General features: G+C 46.9%; 1 protein-coding gene across 2 annotated transcripts in view; it reads right to left on the reverse strand.

Moving 5' to 3' along the window:
- Nucleotides 1-20,159, reverse strand: part of LOC121279217 (adrenocorticotropic hormone receptor-like) — a 121,173-nt gene that overhangs the window by 88,447 nt on the left and 12,567 nt on the right. Inside the window, exon 2 of one of the 2 annotated variants that reach the window (XM_041190253.1) lies at nucleotides 16,900-17,065. The exons of the other annotated variant lie outside the window; for it this stretch is intronic. The gene's annotated coding sequence lies outside the window, so the exon portion shown is untranslated. The remainder of the gene's footprint in view (nucleotides 1-16,899; nucleotides 17,066-20,159) is intronic. 2 annotated transcript variants of the gene reach the window in all.

Consider the following 20,159-nt stretch of genomic DNA (forward strand, 5'->3'; position numbering starts at 1 on the left):
GATGGGGGATGAGGTTTCCAACAGCAAATAAAAATAACATTTCATTACTGACATGTCCCTGCTCATGTGATAGAGTTACACAAGGGGACACACCCTTATAACATTTTTCAAATCTTAAACATTTTTTTTTAATATCTTCATCTCCCTGAGGCTGCTCTGTGCCTGAGGGAACTTTTCCAGTGTGCACCTGCGCGTACATGCGTGAACTGCCCTCCCTCCACACCACCCCCATCCCACCCCACACACACACACAGGCAGCGCTGAGCGCTGAAACACTCGTTTCATGCTGGGCGGGCCTTAATTGTCCCACCAGTGTGAAATCGCGGGCTGGCCCCAATCGCGGGAGGCGGTTGGCTTCCCGACAGCTCCTGTCCCCGCCCCCACCAAGCCCACCCGACGAGGGCAAAATTCTGCCCAGGGGGAGTGGGGGGGAGGGTTAAAATTGGCCCTCTTAAAATGTTTCAATTCTACTAGCTTGTGGCCAAATTATAAAGACCCTGATGTAACAAAAAATGTACATGAAATACTCAACGGAAGCATTTTCCATGAAGGTTAAACTGCTGTGTATAAAACTCATTTGCCAATTGCTTGGTGGATTTATGACGCAATTGAGTCACTTGGAGACAAGGAACTCTGTCGAAGATACGATATACAATACATAACACTGACCCAGGCTCAGTGCTGACTGCATTTTCATTGGGAGCCAAAATTTACTTCTGTTGAAATAGTTTTCCTTCAAATGAGCAAGTCCAGAATATATTCACTAAACATGAAGACACTTGAAATGGATCATCAGCCTCCTGCACAGATTACATCTTAATGAAATATTGAAAAACTGCGAATGAAGAGAAGACGAGCAACAGTCTTGAATTCAAAATGATTATATGTGTGTTATCCATCTCAATCAGAAAAATGACAAAATATTCACTCCTAAAAAGAAAATTTTAACTCCCTCCTTCCGGCAGGGCTTGAGTTTAAATCCACTGACTACTCACTTTTCAGGTTGCATGATAAATCTGCCTTCTCAGATCGATGTAAAAAAGCCAATGGCATTATTCAATAAAAAACTATCTTTCTTTCTTGAAAAAACTCAGCAGGTCTGGCAGCATCTGCAGAGAGGAACACAGTTAACATTTCGAGTCCGAATGACCCTTCAACAGAACTAAGTAAAAATAGAAAAGAGGTGAAATATAAGCTGGTTTAAGGAGGGGGGTGTGTGTGGGACAGATAGAGCTGGATAAAGGGCCAGCTCTACTTGTCCCACCACCCCCCCCCTTAAACCAGCTTATATTTCACCTCGTTTCTATTTTTACTTAGTTCTGTTGAAGGGTCATTCGGACTCGATACGTTAACTGTGTTCCTCTCTGTAGATGCTGCCAGACCTGCTGAGTTTTTCCAAATATTTTTGTTTTTTGTTTTGGATTTCCAGCATCCACAGTTTTTTGCTTTTTTGCTTTTTTTCTTTATCTCTCTCTTTCTTTCTCTCATTCTCCCTTTCTTTTTCTTTCCCCTCCTCTTGCTCTTTTCCTGCTTCCCTTCTTAGACTCTTTACCATTACTGTTTTCTTCGACAGTTGAATTGGGAGCCTCATGAATTTGTGAAAATTGGGATCCTATAAGACATATAGGGCTAAATTTTACCAGCTGTCTAGGGAAGGACTGGGAGGCCGAATGTTTTGTAAAATGGCTGTAGAAGGCATCAGGAGGATGAGATTAGTACAGTAATGAGAAATGATCATTGTTCGGAAGATCAAGATGTAGAATCAGTTTGGGTGGAGACAAATAGCAAAGGAAGGGGGTCACCGGTGCAAGTAGTTTATAGGCCCCATAACAGCAGCAACACTGTAGGACAGAATATAAATCAAGAAATAATGAAGGCTTGTAAGAAAGTTACTACTATAATTATGGGTGATTTTAAACTTCATCTAGATTGGACAAATCAAATGGTCAAAGGTAGCCTGGAGGATGTGTTCATATAGTATATTCAGGATAGTTTCTTGGAACAATGCATTCCGGAAACAAGCATGGAACGGGTTATGTTATTCCTGATAATGTGTAATGAGACAGGATTAATTAATGACCTCATATTAAAGGATCCTCCAGGCAAGAGTGATCATAACATGATAGAATTTTGATCTGGCAATAATAATGATCAATTATATCAGAGTGCCAAAATAACATTGCATTTCACTACATGCACGGTAATATTGAGATCTTTCACATTGCAATCCATTTTTGCAAAATTCTAATGCAGGAAATTATTAACCTATCAGACTGTGGTGTACCTACACCAGATGGCTGCAGCGAGTTCAAGAAAGCAGCTCACCACCACTTTCTGAAGGGCAACTCAGTATGGGCAACAAATACTAGCCTTGCCAGCGACCCCCATATCCCACTGAAGATAAAATAAAAAAAGCGTAAGCGCATGTGTTTCAGCCTGGGAAATAATGTAAATGAAAGTATATATTTGTAAGCAGGATTTACTGACTGCCATTTGAGACAAGCAGCGAGAGAGAGAGAATCTTACCAGGAGCAGTTGACCAGTAGCAGGGGTCCAAGGATGTTTTTTGATTTTGAATCATGAAGCAGGAATGTAATGAGGCCCATGCTTGAGCTGGGGTGTCCACAACCATGAGGTGCTTAAGGAGATTTGGAAGGTTGCCTAGCTGGGTGCTAGTGGAAGGACTCCAAGAAATCTCATACCTTGGAGAATAGCCTCTACACTGAGGAGAATCAAAGTGAATTCCAGAGAGCTGTGGCACACCTTGGTTTGGTCCCAGGGTAAGTGAAGGAACCCTCAAGATCCTGTGAAGTATCAGGGAACTCTTGGGTGGAAAGAAAAGGAGAACAAGGAATGTGCTGTGGAAATTTTCAGGTGTTCAGTATAAGAGCAGGGAGGTTATGCTGGAACTGTATAAAACGCTGGTTAGGCCATAGCTAGAGTGTTGCGTGCAGTTCTGGAATCCACATTATAGGAAGGATGTGACTGCACTAGAGAGAGAGTGCAAGGGAGATTTACCAGGATGTTGCCTGGTCTGGAGAGTTTTAGTTATGAGGAAAGATTGGATAGACTGGGGTTATTTTCCTTGGAGCAGAGGAGATTGAGGGGGGACATGACTGAGGTGGATAAAATTATAAGGGGCATAGATATGGTAGACGGGAAGGAACTTTTCCCCTTGGCACAGGGATGAATAACCTGGGGGCATAGATTTAAGGTAAAGGGCAGGAGGTTTAGAGGGGATGTGAGGAAGAATTTTTTCACCAAGAGGGTGGTGGGAATCTGGAACTCACTGCCTGAAAGGGTGGTAGAGGCAGAAACCATCTTAACATTTAAGAAGTATTTGGATGTGCACTTGCGGATGCCATGGCATACAAGGCTATGGGCCTAGTGCTGGAAAATGGGATTAGAATACTTAGGTACTTGTTTGACTGGCGCAGACTTGATGGGCTGAAGGGCCTTTTTCTGCGCTGTAGACCTCTATGGCTCTATGACTCTAAGTGTTTACAAAATATAGTGTTAAGTTAGGAGTACTTGCATTATTTAACTCTTGTACAGTAAAAGATTTTTGTTTAAAACAGGAAATCTTGTGGCATAATTCTTTCAGTAATAACTAGGAGTTTGAATTTTTTTTAAAGTTACTGGCTTCTACCAAGGTTATAACAAGATTTCTTCAGTTGCTGGCTTTGATGTCATAGGGGGTGCAAGTACATGTGCAGGGGATGTGCCGTCTGTAGTTGCAGCATCAGTAAACTCAACCAACAAGATATATTCAACTAATATCAGAACGGATATGTTATACCTATCAAAGAAGATGGAACAGGCTGGGGTTTTCCTCTAGAGGAGAGAAGATAGAGGGGTGACCTGATAGAGGTCTTTATGATTTTGAAAGGGTTTGATGGAGTAGATGTAAAGAAAATGTTTCCATTTATGGGTGAGAGCAGAATTAGGGCTCATAAATACAAAAAATGTCATTAATGAACCCAGTAAGGAAATTCAGGAAAACTTCTTTACCCAGAGAGTGGTTAGAACTTGGGACTCGCTACCACAAGGAGTTGAGATGATTCATGTAGATACATTTAAGAGGAAGCTAGATAAGCACATGAGGGAGAAAGGAATAGAAGGATAGGTTGATGGAATAGATGAAGAAGGGTGGGTGGAGGCTCACGTGGAGCATAAACACCAACATGAACCATTTGGGCTGAATGGCCTAACTCTGTGCTTTAAATATGATGTAATACTTGCACAGTGAGGGCATGTATGTACCCTAATTATTTATGATGAGGGTGTGGACTTTGTGAGCCATTTGCTTCTATTTACTTATGGCAATGACACTGCTTTATGTATTTCAGTGCAGATTTGCCCTGTTTAATATGCTCCTAATTTACACATATATGTTGAGTGAATTGTAGTTATGATAGTAAAATGATCACATTAAATTATTCTTGGTTGCTGGGACCAGTCAACCGGACATATTTTGTGGATTAAGATTATCAATGCCTCATAGTTATGTAACTAGTGTGACTGGGTTTAACTCTTTTGCGATTTCTTATATCCCAATCCTGGAAATATGCAGAACATAATCCTCCCTGTCTCCTTGCCGAACAAGTGGGAGGAGACTCAATGCTCACCTAGGTGATAGAAATTATTCCTATTGATCTGGTATGACATTGCTGTATTTATAGACTATTTTCTGTATACACAGCTTCAACAAACCACTCGCTGAAATGCTGGCTCCACAGGAGGTCCTGTTTACCAGATCTGTTCGGCTGGCCTGAAATGGCTTTGCCTATTCTCTGTCTGACTTGCTGAGGGTGTTCAGCAATTATTGTTTCCAATTTCCAGAAGTTAGTTTGTCCATTTTTTTTAAAACCAATCTTGCACCCTTGCTTTATCCTGAAGGAGTAAATTACTTTCCTGGTTTCTGGGAGCTCATGTAATCCCTTTCAAACTTTGCACTGGTAGAGTTGCTTAACTGTGCAGGACGCATTTAGATTTCCTTTCCTGTCAGTTTATCATTCGAGATGATGTGAGAAAGGTTCACTTTGGGTGGAACTTTCCGTGCCCGCTGGTGTCAGGCGTGTTTGGCAGCGTGAGCCAACAATACGGCGAGAGGGCCAAAAATCGGTTTCACGACATCGTGAAACCAGTTTGCAGTCGTCTGCTCTGACCGTCAGTGGCAGGTTGCATTTCCCACTGCATTTCCCACTATCGGGAACCTCATTGTAACACACCTGCACATCATTAAAAGCCCAGCTCGCCGAAATCATCCCCCCCCCACACCCCCCGACCACGCTGGATCATCCGAACATCACGCCGACGTGTTTCACAACATAAGGTGTGCACATGGCGGGCTGCACCTCGAGGGGAACTCGGTGGTGAGTGCACAGTAACATTGCGCAGCCCTCGCCAGGATTACCTGTTGGACTTCAAGGTTGAGGCACCGCACATTCAGGCGAGGGCGCGGGCGAGCTGCTTTCTCCTGGCTGGCTGACGGTACGGTGCCGGGGCAAGGGCTGCTCTGTGGTTAAGGCGAGTTGGGGGGAACAAGGGCTGCACTGCAGTTGAAGGCAGTGCAGAAGCACGTGCAGGGTTGGTGGGAGGGAAACGGCCACGCATTAGAGAAACCTCGTATAAAGTGACCATTCTTCTGCAGGTGCAGTCACGTTGACATGTTTGGAATCGGGCCTCTAGCTATCTGCCAACTCAAGCGACACAGAGGCATGAAAGTGACATGAAATTCTCCTAAACTTTTCACCCCTCAGGCACAGATTGCAAACTAATGAGCCTTTTAGTGGACTGCAGAACAGATGGAAGACTGGGCACGTTGTACAATCTCCTACCTAAAGCTGGTCATGGAGCAGTCACTGGTGGAGGTGCTCACAACTCCTTGCAATGTCACATTCAGGTTTGGATCGGCCTTCCTCATGGTTCGAGCTAACAGTGCAGCCTTGCAGTGCGGGTTAGGAGAATACCTGACCCGGAGCTGAGAGCACAGCATGCAGTCCAGTGGGCAAAGCTGCCGCCAATTGGTCAGGTGGAGTGAGGCAGAGCAGGGTGGGGTTTCAGGCAGCCATGCAGCGCACTAAACTCTGCCCATCCAAGTGGTGACCAGCACTATCCAGGATGCATTAACGGGCCTTCAGAGTTAACCAGGAGAGGTTCTTAGTACACCCAAGCTAACCCAGGTGTCACTATCTTTCATGCTGCAGGAGGAGTATATCAGGAGCATGGAGCCTACTGTCCTAGCTGTGTGCCTCATGGCTTACAGACAGCGAAGACAAAGGAGAATAGAGCAATGGAGGTGCCTGGCTGGGCAGAGGGAAGATTGGCACCCTCAGGAAGAAGGGGCAGCTGGGGCTCCCACACACGTTGCTAAAGAGCCACAGCGAGCTATCACTTTTTGGTACCGAGCTAGACCCAGGGTCTACAGATGCCGCCTTCATTCCTGCAGATGACTGAGAACCAAGGTTGCCTAAGACTGTGCATGTCTAGGGAACTGGTCAGTCACATCTGCCAGCTATTTTGGTGCCGCAGGGTCATGGAGGGCATCCATTGCCAGTGGCTGTGAAAGTGACCGTGACACTCAACCTTTATGCCAGTGGCTCCTTTCAGGGCTCCACAGGTGTCCTCTGTGGGGTAACATAAGCCTCTAGCCACAAATGCATCCAAGAGGTCACGGATGCCATCTTCGTGAAGGCACACAACTTTGTGCATTTCGTCCGGGACCGGGAAAGGGAGGATGCAAGAACACTGGGATTTGCCCAGATCTCAGGTTTCTCACAGGTGCAGGACGCAATCAGCTTCACTCACGTAGCACTCGGATCTCCGTCACAACGAACGGTCAACAATGTCAACCGCTGAATGTGCAGCTGGTGTGCGACCACCACAAACACATCCTGTAGGTCTGTGCATGGTTTCCAGGGAGTGTCACGACTCCTACATTCTCAGTCGGTCACAGATCCCTGATGTCTTCCAGGGTCTGCAAAAGCTGCAGGGGTGGATTCTCAGGGACAAGGGCTGCCTGCAGTGGACGTGGCTGATGACACCCATGTGGTGGCCTCAGACTGCAGCAGAGTGAAGGTATCATGAAGGTCATGCTGCAACTTGCAACTTGGTGGAGCAAACCATCGGGATGTTGAAAATGAGCTTCCGGTTCCTGGACCGGTCTGGTGGAGTCCTGCAATATAGTCCACAAAGAACATTACGCATCGTCTACTGAGCCCTTTACAACCTAGTGCTGCAAAGGGGAGAGGAGCTGGCTGAGGGGGTGATGGAGGAGTTGGAGGTCTCCTCCGATGAGGAGCACGTCAACAGGAATGAGATCCTTGGAGGCGACAATGATAGGGATGAGGCCCTCGCACTGGCCAGATGAGGCAGGTGCACTTGGGAGGCCCTCATCACTGCTAGATTTGTGGAGGATGATGACAATATGAAATGAGGAGACACCATAAATCCTCACATTGCATCTGTGAATGTTTGGCACCAGTCTGGTTTATGGCAGCACACACACCCTCAGTGATAAGGCCCCTGTCCTGGACACGCAGCACAGACCCTAATAGTCACTTGATTACGGGAAAATGATGATGACATGCAGTGAGGACACTCCATAGATCTTCACATAGACTCTGTGAATGTCTGACTCCTGTCTGTCGGAGGGCAGTTTGCTTGTGCTCTGTAATCAGGGTCATATCACAGAGACGCAGCCGTGAAACTTTAAAAGCATCTGATTCGTTGTCAGCCTTCAGCACCTGACTCCTTCAGGAGCACCGTGTCACCGGTCACAGATGCTGAAGAGATGTGGGCCAGCCCCACCTAAAAGGTGCTGAGAGCGCACAGAGAGAATGATGGAACTCTGACGCCTGCCCACTACATTCTTGCAGAAAAGACAAGCACCATCGGGGTGCAGGCATTGCTAACATGCCCAGTGAGTGTGAGACCGAACCACCACTTTGGTCTGAAAGCTGCACAAAGAACAAGGAAGAGGCCCTGGACTGAGACAACTGCCTTTATCTACTGCAGGAACTAAGGTTTCACATCTGAGTGACATGAACACTGCTCATCAGAACAAGGAGCCATAGAGAGGAAGACATTCTTGGGAGTTTATTACAATAGTGAACATTACATACAAGTGATTAACACCCGTGCCCAGGCTGTGCAGCTATATTTTCTTAACCTTCCTAATCCTGCCACTATGTCTCGGTGCTCCTGACACATCCACAATGGAGGTGGAGGCTGCCTGCTGACTGCAACGCCCTGTCTGTGATGACCTTGGTGGGTGTCCACTGGAAGGCTGAGACTTGGAGGGCCCCAGCCTGCTTTTGGTGTCCTGCTGTGTGGCAGTGGCTCCCTCATCAGCCTGTGGAGCTGGACCTGCAGAGGTCACAGGAAGAGGGTATTAGGATGGGCTGGACACTCTTCGAGTCACCTGGTTTGTTGGCCTGCTGATCCTCGTCCCTACTGGTGCCCAAAGGCCCCTGGCTGACTGTGTGAGGAGAAGGAATAGCTGGAGTGAGATCGAGCTGCCCCATACCCCTCTCGTGTACACACTGTTGGTGGCCCAGTATGGAGTCAGTGATAGAGTTCAGGTTGCGCAGCAGTGCAGGAGTGATGCCCTGGACCACGGTCTCCATGGTGGCTGCCACCTTACCAGTGCTGACCTTGGTGCAATGACGTCAGCGCTTTCATCTTAGCCCGAAGGCCAACAGACAGCTCCATTGTGCCTTGCAACCTGAGGAGTGCAGTGGACTTCCAATCCTGATGTTCCCGAGTTTGCCTCTGCAGCTCCAGCAACTGAGGTTTGACCAGAGACTCCTCATCTGACTCAGACTCAGAAAATTTCTGGCCTCCAGCAGTTCTCCGAGTGCCGGGGACCTGGGAAGTCCCTGCCACCGCCTGCTGTGGATCAGAAAGTGCGATGTGCTCATCAGATTGTGATCCCAAGAGTACTCTAAAGCTAGGTCCCACCGAGGTGTGTGTCTCTGCGCTGGTTGAGGGTGTGGGTGAGCGCTATGACGGGACTTCAAGGAGGGTGCCTCCAGATTCCTCTTCAGAGGTTTCTTCAGGGCTTGATTGGAGGCCCTGGGTCATGGACTCTGTCAGTTGTTTCCCAGATGTGCCTATGAAAGCAACAGGAGATAATTAGCGAAGATACAGGACACATCACTCACAGCATGGTTGTCTGATGGATGTTGCGCTGCTGGATCATCACTGGGTCGCAGCGCTGACCTCACCGTCAGCACAGGATCGGTCCAGATCCTCGCCGGCCAGCTGGATGGATTTGTTTTCAAAGTCCGTGAGGACCTTGATTTCAGGCATCCCTCCACCGGTCCGTGACCTCTCCCTGTTGTGTGCCAGCTTGTCCTGCATGAATAGAGATGGAGAAAGTTTTAGCAGGTCACCTGCCAGGCCAGATGATAAGTGTGCCTGGCATGTGTGGGTGGTGAGTGGTCCCATGGATGGGATGAGGACAATGAAGGTGTGTGTGAGAGAGTGAATGGTGATGTCCCTTGAACTGGCAGTGAGTAGGAGCTCTGTGAATGTGTGAGTTGAGAGTGATGAGAAGGGTGGCTTACCCTGGCAGAATGGAGATCGTTCATCTTTTTTCGGCACTGGGTGTCTGTCCTCTTTGGCAGGGCGTTGGCGCTGACCACCGCTACCACCGCCTCCTATGCTGGATTGGTGATGTTGCTGGCCCTCCTGCGGCCAGAGCGGGAGTAGAGGACATCACGGCGGGCCTCCACTGCGTCCAAATGGTGCTCGAGGGACGAGTCATTAAACCGGGGGGGGGCTGCGGTCCTTTTGTCTTTCGGGGCCATGTCTTCTAGGCAGCGGTCCTTGTCTGGATGCACTGAGAGCTGTTCGTGCAGCTGCACTTTAACTATGGCGCCTGGCGAGGTGGTGGCGTGGCGGGCGAATGAGAGCCCGCCCGCCATGGAAACGGCATGCTTCCTGGGAATGCATAATTAATGAGGCGGGATCGGGATGATACGGGGTGAAAAGCCGCCATCGTGGCCGGTGGTTATAACGTCCTTTTTCCTGCCCACTACTGCACTTAGTGCAAACCTGGGACGATTCCGCCCCTTGTGTTGGTGCCACTTGCTGTACAGTTCACTTTTCCTGTTGCAGATGAGGTTAATGAACGATTCTCTTTCTTGTCCTCCGACATTGACACAAGAGTGGGGCGGGTGGGGGTGGGGGGTGGATGGTGGGGCGGTGGGGGGTTAGGGGTGCTGTGCAGTCAGTACGAAGCCTTTCTGGCTTTTTGGGGAGGAGTGTAACGAAATCCCGTTGCGCCCAATCCCATCGGTTTCCTGCTCGACAAGTGAGATGAAAATCACTCCCCCTCCCCCCTCCCCTCCCCACCAAACCCCTTGGGCAGGATTTTACCGTCGGCGAGCGGGGGAGCTGGCGGCAACTAGAAAAAACATGAAACCTCATCCAGGGGGCGGGATGAGGTTTCGTGTAGGGTTTTAAAAAATTTTAATGGAGTTGTTAAGGAAATTTTGAACATGTCCCAACTCATGTGACATTGTCACATGAGGGGACATGTAAGGGGAATTATTTTTTCCTATTTTTAATATTGTTGAAAGTAGAGCCGATCTCCCTGAGGCAGCACTTAGCCTCAGGAAGATGAGTGCACTCTTTCATGCGCATGCGCGAAAGAGTGCACCCTCGATTTTAGGGATTCCTCCCCCCGCCTGCACAGGGAGTGGGTAGCGCTTCCTGCCGGACGTCACGCTGGGCGGGCCTTAACTGGTCCGCCCACGTAAAATGGTGCCACGCTTCCGATCGGGGGCACCTGCATGCACCAGGAAAATTCTGCCCCCTAAGTTGTCCAAAGTGCTTCCGGGAACTGGAAAATTATTTTTAGTTTTTATTATATTGGAAATATGAGATGCAAGAAGCATGACAACTTAGTTACTATCTACTCTTTAATCGGATATGTTAATAAGCTTGATTTATAATTTTCAGCAGAGCAGTAGTTACCAGTTTGAGGGTTCAGTTGGGGTACTGTGTCGTCTGCAGTGCAGGTCTGAACAAAGACTCACTGTCCACTAAGCGGTATCGCTATCACAGTGTCGCCATGGATCACCGTATATCAACCATATTATAAAAAAGATATAGAGGCACCAGAAATGGTGAAAATGTGATGGTACCAGAAATGTGGGGATATATCGATCATGAAAGGGTTGACAGGCTGGGTCTCTTTTCTCTTGAAAAGAGAAAGCTGTGGGGTGACTGAATAAAGGTCTCTAAAATTACGGAAGGCTTTGATAGAGTGGATACAGAGAGGACGCTTCCTCTTGTGGGGATGAGCATAACTAGAGGCCATCAATATAAGATATCCCGTAGATACCAAATAGGGAAATCAGAAACTTCTTCATCCAGAGAGTGGTGTAATGTGGAACTTGCTATCACAGGAAGTGGTTGAAGTGAAGAGAATAGATATGTTTAAGGGGAAGCTAGACAGACATTTAAGGGAAAAGGGAACAGAGGTTGATAGATAAAATGATAGATTTTAAATGAGGAAAGGTGGGAGGAGGTTTAAGACGACCATAAACACTGCATGGACTAGCGGGGCTGAATGGCCTGTTTCTGTGCTTTGTATCCTATGTAATTCTATGCATGTAAGGGCACACTTCAATTCGTTGAGAACAAGGGATTGCCATTGAGTAATGACCTCTACAACAACAACTTGCATTTACATAGCACATTTAACGCCAAGTGATACTTCCCAAGGTGTCCCATAGTGCTGGATATCTACCCACAAAACCCCAATTACATCAGAGATGTAATACGGTTAACCCCTTGTGATGTAAACAGAGTTTGTGTCTTTTCTACCTGCTCCTCCAATTGATGCAAACGTGGATCGAGAAAATAGCTGGTAATAGGATGCCAGAGGCAAAATGTTAAGCTGTTTTATTTCACAGCTAACCAGTATACCGAGCAGCAGGCGTGGTCAACCATATCTAATTCATTCAGTATAAGTTGTCCTCTATAATAGTACAAACTAATGAACACACCGTGCTTTCCCATATGCTGGGTGGGTCAGCAGCCGTCATGTTGGCAGGGCAGCTGGTTGATGGGACATTAACAGTAGGCTACTCCCAGTTGTGAAGATTCATAGTTCCCTTCTGGGAGTTAAATCCACCATTTATCATCAGCCAGCATATCCAATATTCTTAAATAAAATATTTGAATCATGCAATTGAGTCAATTAGATCAGAGAGTTGAAAACAAAAACAGAAACAGAAATACCTGGAAAAACTCAGCAGGTCTGGCAGCATCGGCGGAGAAGAGTACCAGTTGACGTTTCGAGTCCTCATGACCGAAATGGATCTCGATTCATGGGGCAGTGGCACCAGTATTGGGGAAAGAGGGATCAGTATCATTAGATTGGATTTCACTTGAACCACAATGGGGCCAGTGTCGTATTACTCAGGCTTTGAACTAAATAGCTTCAGGCGAGTGGGTTCATGTGAGGTGAGATTTAGAAAGTTAAAGAGAAAGGGAAAGGCAATAGTGCAGAGTAGCAACAAGGGTAATGATAGCCAGACAGCTGTGCAATCATCTTGATGTACATTGTTAATGGTTGTTCCTGTCCTTTCTAATCCCATCCCATCTGGTGCTTCCAGTGTCACTAACCTAACAAGTACAAGGTCTGGCGGAGGTTGATACAGAGCAAATATTGAAAAAAAATTGACACCTCACAAGCTTGCGCAAGGGCCACGCAGATGAAGGATTCGATAGAGACTATACAATGTGCTTGATGCTATTTGCAATCTCAGAACAGATTTGCTGGCACAACGATACTGTACAAATTACTCTTGTCAGTTTGAGCCTTTTGTAAACAGTGAGTATGACTGATACTGTTGTTACCTTTAATGGCCTCTGCTCCGTGAAATGCTGTCCAGTGTTATTCCCTTTTATTTCAACCTTTGGTGTAGTTAGTATGTTCAAGCTTATTTTGACAATTTCTTTCATTTCCTTCTCAGAATGCATCAAAGCCTTGATCTCAATAACTCCCACGCATAATAAAAACCAAAGTGTAAGTTATCTTTTTCTCAAGTTTAAAGCTTCATTCTGACAATCTAATAACACTGTGATTTAGTCACAGTGAAATAATAAGGTAGTAATAGTGGGGGGTTTCAACTTCCCCAACATTAACTGGGTCAATCATAGTGTGATAAATTTAGAGGGAGCAGAATTCTTAAAATGCATCCAAGAGAGCTTTTTAAGCCAGTACTTAGAAGATTCTACAAGAGGGAGGGCAGTCCTGGATTTAATTTTAAGGAATGAAGCCGGGCAAGTGGTAGAGGTATCAGTGGGGGAGCATTTTGCAGATAGTGATCATAATTCTGTTAGCTACAAGGTTGTTATTGGAAAAGGACAAGGAAGGGCCAGAATTCAGAGTTCTAAATTGGGGGAAGGCAGATTTTAATAAGATCAGATATGATTTGGCCCAGAATGGACTGGGGGCAGCTACTTTTTGGTAAAACTGCATCAGAACAGTGGGACTCATTCAAGAAGAAAATAGGGAGAGTACAGGGCCAACATTTTCCAGTAAAGATAAAGGGTGGGATCAACAAATCCAGAACCCTGAATGTCAAGGGATATACAGGATTGGATAAGGAGAAAAAGTGAGGCTTATGGCAGATATCGAGCGCTTAAAACAGCAGAAGCCCTAGAGGGGTATAGAATGTTTAGGGGGGAACTTAAAAAGGAAATTAGGAGAACAAAAAGGGGGCATGAAGAAACATTGGCAGGTAAAATAAAGGAAAATCCTAAGTTATTTTACAAGTACATTAACAGTAAGAATATAACTAGGGAAAGAGTAGGGCCCATTAAGGACCATGGTGGTAATTTGTGTGTGGAGCTGGAAGATGTAGGTAGGATTCTAAATGAATACTTTGTGTTGATATTCACAAGTGAGAGAGACAACGTGGGTATGGAAATCAGGCAGAAGGACTGTGATATAATTAAAGAAATTAGAATAGAAAGGGAGGAGGTTCTAAGTGGTCTGGCAGGCTTAAAAGTAGATACATCTCTAGGCCCAGCTGAAATGTATCCCAGGCTGTTGAGTGAGGCAAGGGAGGAGATAGCAGGGGCACTGGCAATAATTTTCAATACCTCTTTGTCCATTGGAGAGGTGCCAGAGGACTGGAGGACAGCCAATGTGGTACCGTTATTCAAGAAGGGAGGAAGGGATAAACCAGGGAACTACAGGCCAGTCATTCTAACTCAGAAGTGGGGAAACTATTAAGAATAATTCTGAGGGACAGAATTACTCTACACTTTGAGAGGCAGGGATTAATCAAGGACAGTCAGCATGGTTTTGTTAAATGGAGGTCATGTCTGACCAATTTGATTGAATTTTTCGAAGAGGTGACCAGATGTGTAGATGAGGGCAATGCATTTGATGTAGTCTACTTGGACTTCAGCAAGGCTTTTGATAAGGTCCCACATGGGAGACTGATAACGAAGGTAAGAGCCCATGGGATCCAAAGCAATTTGGCAAATTGGATCCAGAATTGGCTAAATGGCAGGAAGCAGAGGGTGATGGTCAAGGGGTATTTTTGTGACTGGATGCCTGTGTCCAGTGGGGTTCCACAGGGGATCGGTGTTGAGTCCCTTGCTGTTTGTGGTATATATAAATGATTTAGGCTTGAATGTAGGAGGGTTGATCAGTAAGTTTGCGGATGACATGAAACTTTGTGGGGTGGTAAATAGTGAGGTGGATAGCCTTAGATTACAGGAGGATGTAGACAGACTGGTCAGATGGGCTGATCAGTGGCAAATGGAATTTAATCCAGATAAGTGTGAGGTGATGCACTTGGGCAGCACAAACAAGGCACAGGAATACACGATGAATGATCGGACCCTGGGATGAACCAAGGATCAGAGGGACCTTGGTGTGCATGTCCACCATCCCTTAAGGTAGCGGGACAGGTAGATAAGGTAGTTAAGAAGGCAAATGGGATACTTGCCTTTATTAGCCGAGGCATAGAATATAAGAGCAGGGAGGTTCTGCTGGAACTGTATAAAATGCTGGTTAGGACAGAGCTAGAGTATTGCGTTCAGTTCTGGAATCTGGATTATTGGAAGGATATGATTGCACTAGAGAGAGTGCAATGGAGATTTACCAGGATGTTGCCTGGGCTGGAGAGTTTTAGTTATGAGGAGAGATTGGATATTTTCCTTAGAGCAGAGGAGATTGAGGGGGTCATGGTTGAGGTGTATAAAAATTTGAGGGGCATAGATAGAGTAGACAGGAAGGAACTTTACCCCTTGGCGGAGGGATCAATAACCAAGGGGCATAGATTTAAGGTAAGGGGCAGGAGGTTTAGAAGGGATATGAGGAAGAATTTTTTCACCCAGCGGGTGGAGGGAATCTGGAAATCACTGCCTGAAAGGGTGGTAGAGACAGAAACCCTCAGAACATTTATGAATTATTTAGATGTGCACTTGCAATGCTATGGGCCTAGTGCTGGAAAATGGGATTAGAATAGTTAGGCACTTGTTTGACCGGTGCAGACTCGATGGGCCGAAGGGCCTTTTTCTGTGCAGTAGACCTCTATGACTCTATGAATCTATGTCTCTATATTTCCTTTGTACAAATAATGTGCACGCCCAATTATTGACCATCTTCAACGGACACAGTGCCGAGCTAGATTCTGTAGAAGCCAACTCTCTCCGTCTCAGGACCACATTGCTGCAGGAGTTCCTCATGGCAGTGTCCTGGCACAACTATGAATTACTTTCTGCAGAATATCCTCTTCAGGTATACAGGAATTGATATTTATGGAGAGGGAACGAGGGAGAATGTTCACGGGGGAACAAGTATCCCAGGAATGTTGAGTTTTATGACATTGTTAGGAAACCCAAAAATACTCACGTCATTCGGCAGTTGGGAGATCGCAAGTCTGGAGCCCAGGAACTACATGTCCCAGCGGGCCTCCTGTGCATGTGCCAGTCAGGAGACGGACACGAATGTGCAGTTCGAATTCTTTTATGATCTTCAGCTGAGATCCTGCCCTGCACACGTATGTAGGAGAAAAGTGATACAGCGCAAAACTGCACATCAGGTTAAAGGGAGAGGAATTCCATTGCGGAGGTGCCCCAGGAAGCAGGACACGGGGAGTGGATACGGAGAAGGTCCCACGCCAAGAAGAAGGTTTCCAAACAGGGAGTGGAACAGAAAGAGGTCCCCAGAAGAAGTCCCAGGTAAGGGACAAGGACAAAGATCAGAAACAGATCCTGTGAAGTAAAGTTGAGAGAAAGGAGCAGAGCAAAAAGCTCCAAGTTAAAGAAAGGGAGAACTGTGGGGAGCAGACTTGAAGCAAAGTGGGCTCGAGAGAGGCCCTGAAGATCGGAGAGGGCAGCCGAAGGATGGTGACTCTGTGCTGTGGTCCGTAAGGGCAAAGATACCCCTTTGGAGCAGTGGTGTTCTGCTTGGCATGAATGAAGAGCTGAAATTGTGTTTGGAAGGTGAAGCTTGACTGTACTCGGAGATCTAGGGGGAAGGAGTCTCAGAAGGTGAGATTGAAACCCTCTGAGTGAGCCTTGGCTCTGAAGAAGAGTCATACAGACTCGAAACATTAACTCTGTTTCTCTTTCCACAGATGCTGTCAGACCTGCTGAGCTTTTCCAACATTTTCTGTTTTTGATTTCCAATTTCCAGCATCCGCAGTATTTTGATTTTATCTTAGGGTTTCAGAGAGACCGGTTGGCTGATGGTGCGACAGTCACCTGGGTGGGTTGTTGAGAAATCCATAGAACCTGCTTTGGTTGCATCTGCCATGTACTTTGGAGTGTGGTGTGTCTGACCACAGTTCACCAGTTGGTTCACATGCACCACACATTTACCCTGAATATGAGAGTATTAGACAGATATGGTACCTTATTTTATCTTCCTGAATTCCTGGGCCTTAAACTCTGTGCATCTCAGCGAAGGATTGAGGGGCACCCAAAGATGTGCTGGGGAATCCCCTTCGGATGTTCCAAGGTTAGGATTTGCAAGCCAATTGCTTGCGGGTGGAAACTTCCTCTGGACAATTGCCCTGCACTGGGAACAATCCGAAAGTGAGATTTAAATCGCAAACTTCGGATGGTTCCAACTGAATTACATCAATAGTTACCCAGAAAAAGTTACAAGGATTAAAACCACTTCTAACTTCGGGGTAACGATTGTACTGATCCAAAACCACCCCCCATGGGACACCACTCCAATTGACCCAAGCTCCCAGGGGAATCACTCCAACTGCCCAACTATCACCCCCGCCCCTCCAGAGGACCCCCACCACCACCACCCACCCCCCCCCCACCCTCCCCGGGGTCTTCCCCCACCCACTGGCTGCTTCCGCCCATGGGACTCACCTCATCGGCATGGGACACCCCACTCCCTGCCCCTTGCGGGCCCGACTCACTGCCACCATCCAAGGCCCGACATCTGACCCCTCCTCCCCAACTGAGGACTAACCCCCCCACCCCAGTCCCGGCCCCTTCTCCCTGAGGCCAGATCCCGTCCGCCCACCCCACCCCCCACCCAGCCCAAACCTCCCCTGGGTGCCAATCCTCCCTGAAGCTCGACTCCCCCGATTTCCAACTTCTGACCACCTCCCCCCCCACCCCCCCCCCCGACGCCGATCCTCCCCTCCTGAGGCCCAAATACCCCCACGAGGCTGAGCCCTCTGACTCTCTGACCCCCCCCACCGATCTCCTCACCCCACTTCAAAGCCCGACCCCCCAAGACCTCTGATTCCCCCCTGACCCCCGAGACCCACAACCTCCGATTTACCCCCACCCACCTCTGATTCTGCCCCCGCCAAGGCCTGCCAACTTACCTTAGACACTTACCTTCTCCCTGGCCTGTCAAGGACCATTAATTTTTAACGAACCTTTAAACTTACCTGGGTTACAGCAGCTAGTGCCGTAAAAAGGGGGGTGTGGCCTCCTTCACTTCGACTCAGCTGCACTTTGACGCTAGGTCCTGGGGAGGCGCTGCACTGTCTGGGTCTCACCCAGCCTGAGGCAGAAGGCCAAGCGAGACAAGGTGGGGAAAATAAAAGCAGGTTAGAAACTGGGCACAGAGTGGCATTCTGACGCTGATTGCCACTCTGATGAAGCTCAGGCCCTTTATGTATCTGTAAAGATGTAGCTGGGGTGAAGGAATTGTGAATGTTTGAATCATTTTCTTTGGTGGTATTGAGATATCTCCAACCTTTTTGCCTGGCATAATATAGTTCATTTTCTCTTGTTTAATAAATGTTTTATTTTTTGAGTTAAAAGTTCATCAGCAGACTCCTGTGAATTTGTTCAATACCTTACCTCCACTGTTTTAGAAAAAAAGGATTTGTCAAGCCAGGTTTTGCTCTGGGATCTGGCTTGTCCAGTGGTAACATCAGCTGGCGTTGTAACATTTTCCTTAGACCGTTTCCCGCCCAGCTGCCATTCAGCTTGACTATCGGGTGGGAAGGCCCACAGTAGTGGTCCGCAACCAGGAACCTTGGAGATAGTCCCTGGCAACGGGGAAATGTCGGCGTGGAGGTGGAGGGGAAGGGGTGTGGTGATTTTCCAGGCTGACAATTGGAGGGGAAAGGGGGAAATCGGGGAACATTGTGAGTTGGCTGGTGCATCAGATCAGCAATCGGGAGAGATCACAGGTTAGCAGGGTGGGGGTGGGGTGCATGTTTGTTGGCCATAGGCAGCAGAATATTTGCTTGAGGGGCTGGGGGAAGCACTCCTGCTCCTCCTGGCCCACAAGCAGCGCCGTAAAAAGTTGTTTCCTGCTGGATGTGGCAGCTCCTGTCTCCCTTTAGCTGCTGGGTTTTTTGAACCCAGGCTGTCCAACATTGAATTTCAGTCACTGCCGACAGTTCAGGAACGGAATCTGATTTGCATTTTCTAATGATAGATTCGTTCTACAGAATGGATTATTTTTTCCAATGTTCCAATCCTGCCATGGTTAAAACAGAAGCAGGTGCATTCACAGTGGGTTCAGGTTGCCTTTTGGAAATGTGCTGATTTTACCCTTCCACCATCGCCCTTGACAGAATTGAAGGGAAGTTAGAAAATAATCTTTATACAGAGGGATGCTCAAATGTGGGAAGGAATGGAAAATTGATTGGGCTGGAAATTCGCTGCTGCTCACTTTGCACTCAAACCAAAGTTGAATTTCACCCCTCCTAAGTTTATTTTAAATGGAAGTGATTTAAACAGTGGAATGTTATAGGTTATGGGTTACGTGAGTAGGAGAGTGGGATTGGGCTAGATAGTTCATGTGAAGAGAAACATCAGCACCAGCACAATGTGTTTCTGTGCTGTATGGTTCCAGGGCATTAATTGACTTTACCAGCACAATGTATTCTTCGCTTTTCCCACTGCAAAACACTATAAAAATTAAATAGGAAAGAAGGGAGAAAGACACAACTCAAAGGATCATACAGCATAGAGGGAGGCAGTTCCGCCCATCATGCTTGTACTGACTGTTTGAAAGAACCATCTAGATTGGACTCACTATCATGCTCTTTCCCCACAGCCCAACATTTTCCTGTTTTAATACATATCCTTTTGAAAATTATTATTGCTTCCACTGCTCTTTCAAACAATACATTCCGGATCATAACAGCTCACTGCATTAAAAAATCTGGCTCCTTCATGTCGCTTCTGGTTTTTTTTTATCAATTCTCTTAAATCTTTGTTCTTTGGTTACTAATACTCCTGCCAGTGAACCTTTATTTCATAATGTTGAACATCTCTATTGAATCTCCCCTCACAATATCTGCTGTAAGGAGAACAACCCCAGCTTCTCCATATAACTGAAATCCTTTATTCTTGGTACCATTCTGGTAAATCTTCTCTGCACCTAATCGAAGGCCTAATCGAAGGTCCCGCATTGTGTGGGATCCTGTGTTGTGCCACTGGTTCCCAGAGATGTCCACCTCTCCTACTCACGTAACCCATAACCTATAACATTCCACTGCTTAAATCACCTCTCCACTTCCATTTAAAATAAACTTAGGAGGGGTGAAATTCAACTTTGGTTTGAGTGCAAAGTGAGCAGCAGCGAATTTCCAGCCCAATCAATTTTCCATTCCTTCCCACATTTGGGCAACCCTCTGTATAAAGATTATTTTCTAACTTCCCTTCAATTCTGTCAA

The sequence above is a fragment of the Carcharodon carcharias genome, chromosome 6 (assembly GCF_017639515.1).
Source record: "Carcharodon carcharias isolate sCarCar2 chromosome 6, sCarCar2.pri, whole genome shotgun sequence".
Taxonomy (NCBI): Eukaryota; Metazoa; Chordata; class Chondrichthyes; order Lamniformes; family Lamnidae; genus Carcharodon; species Carcharodon carcharias.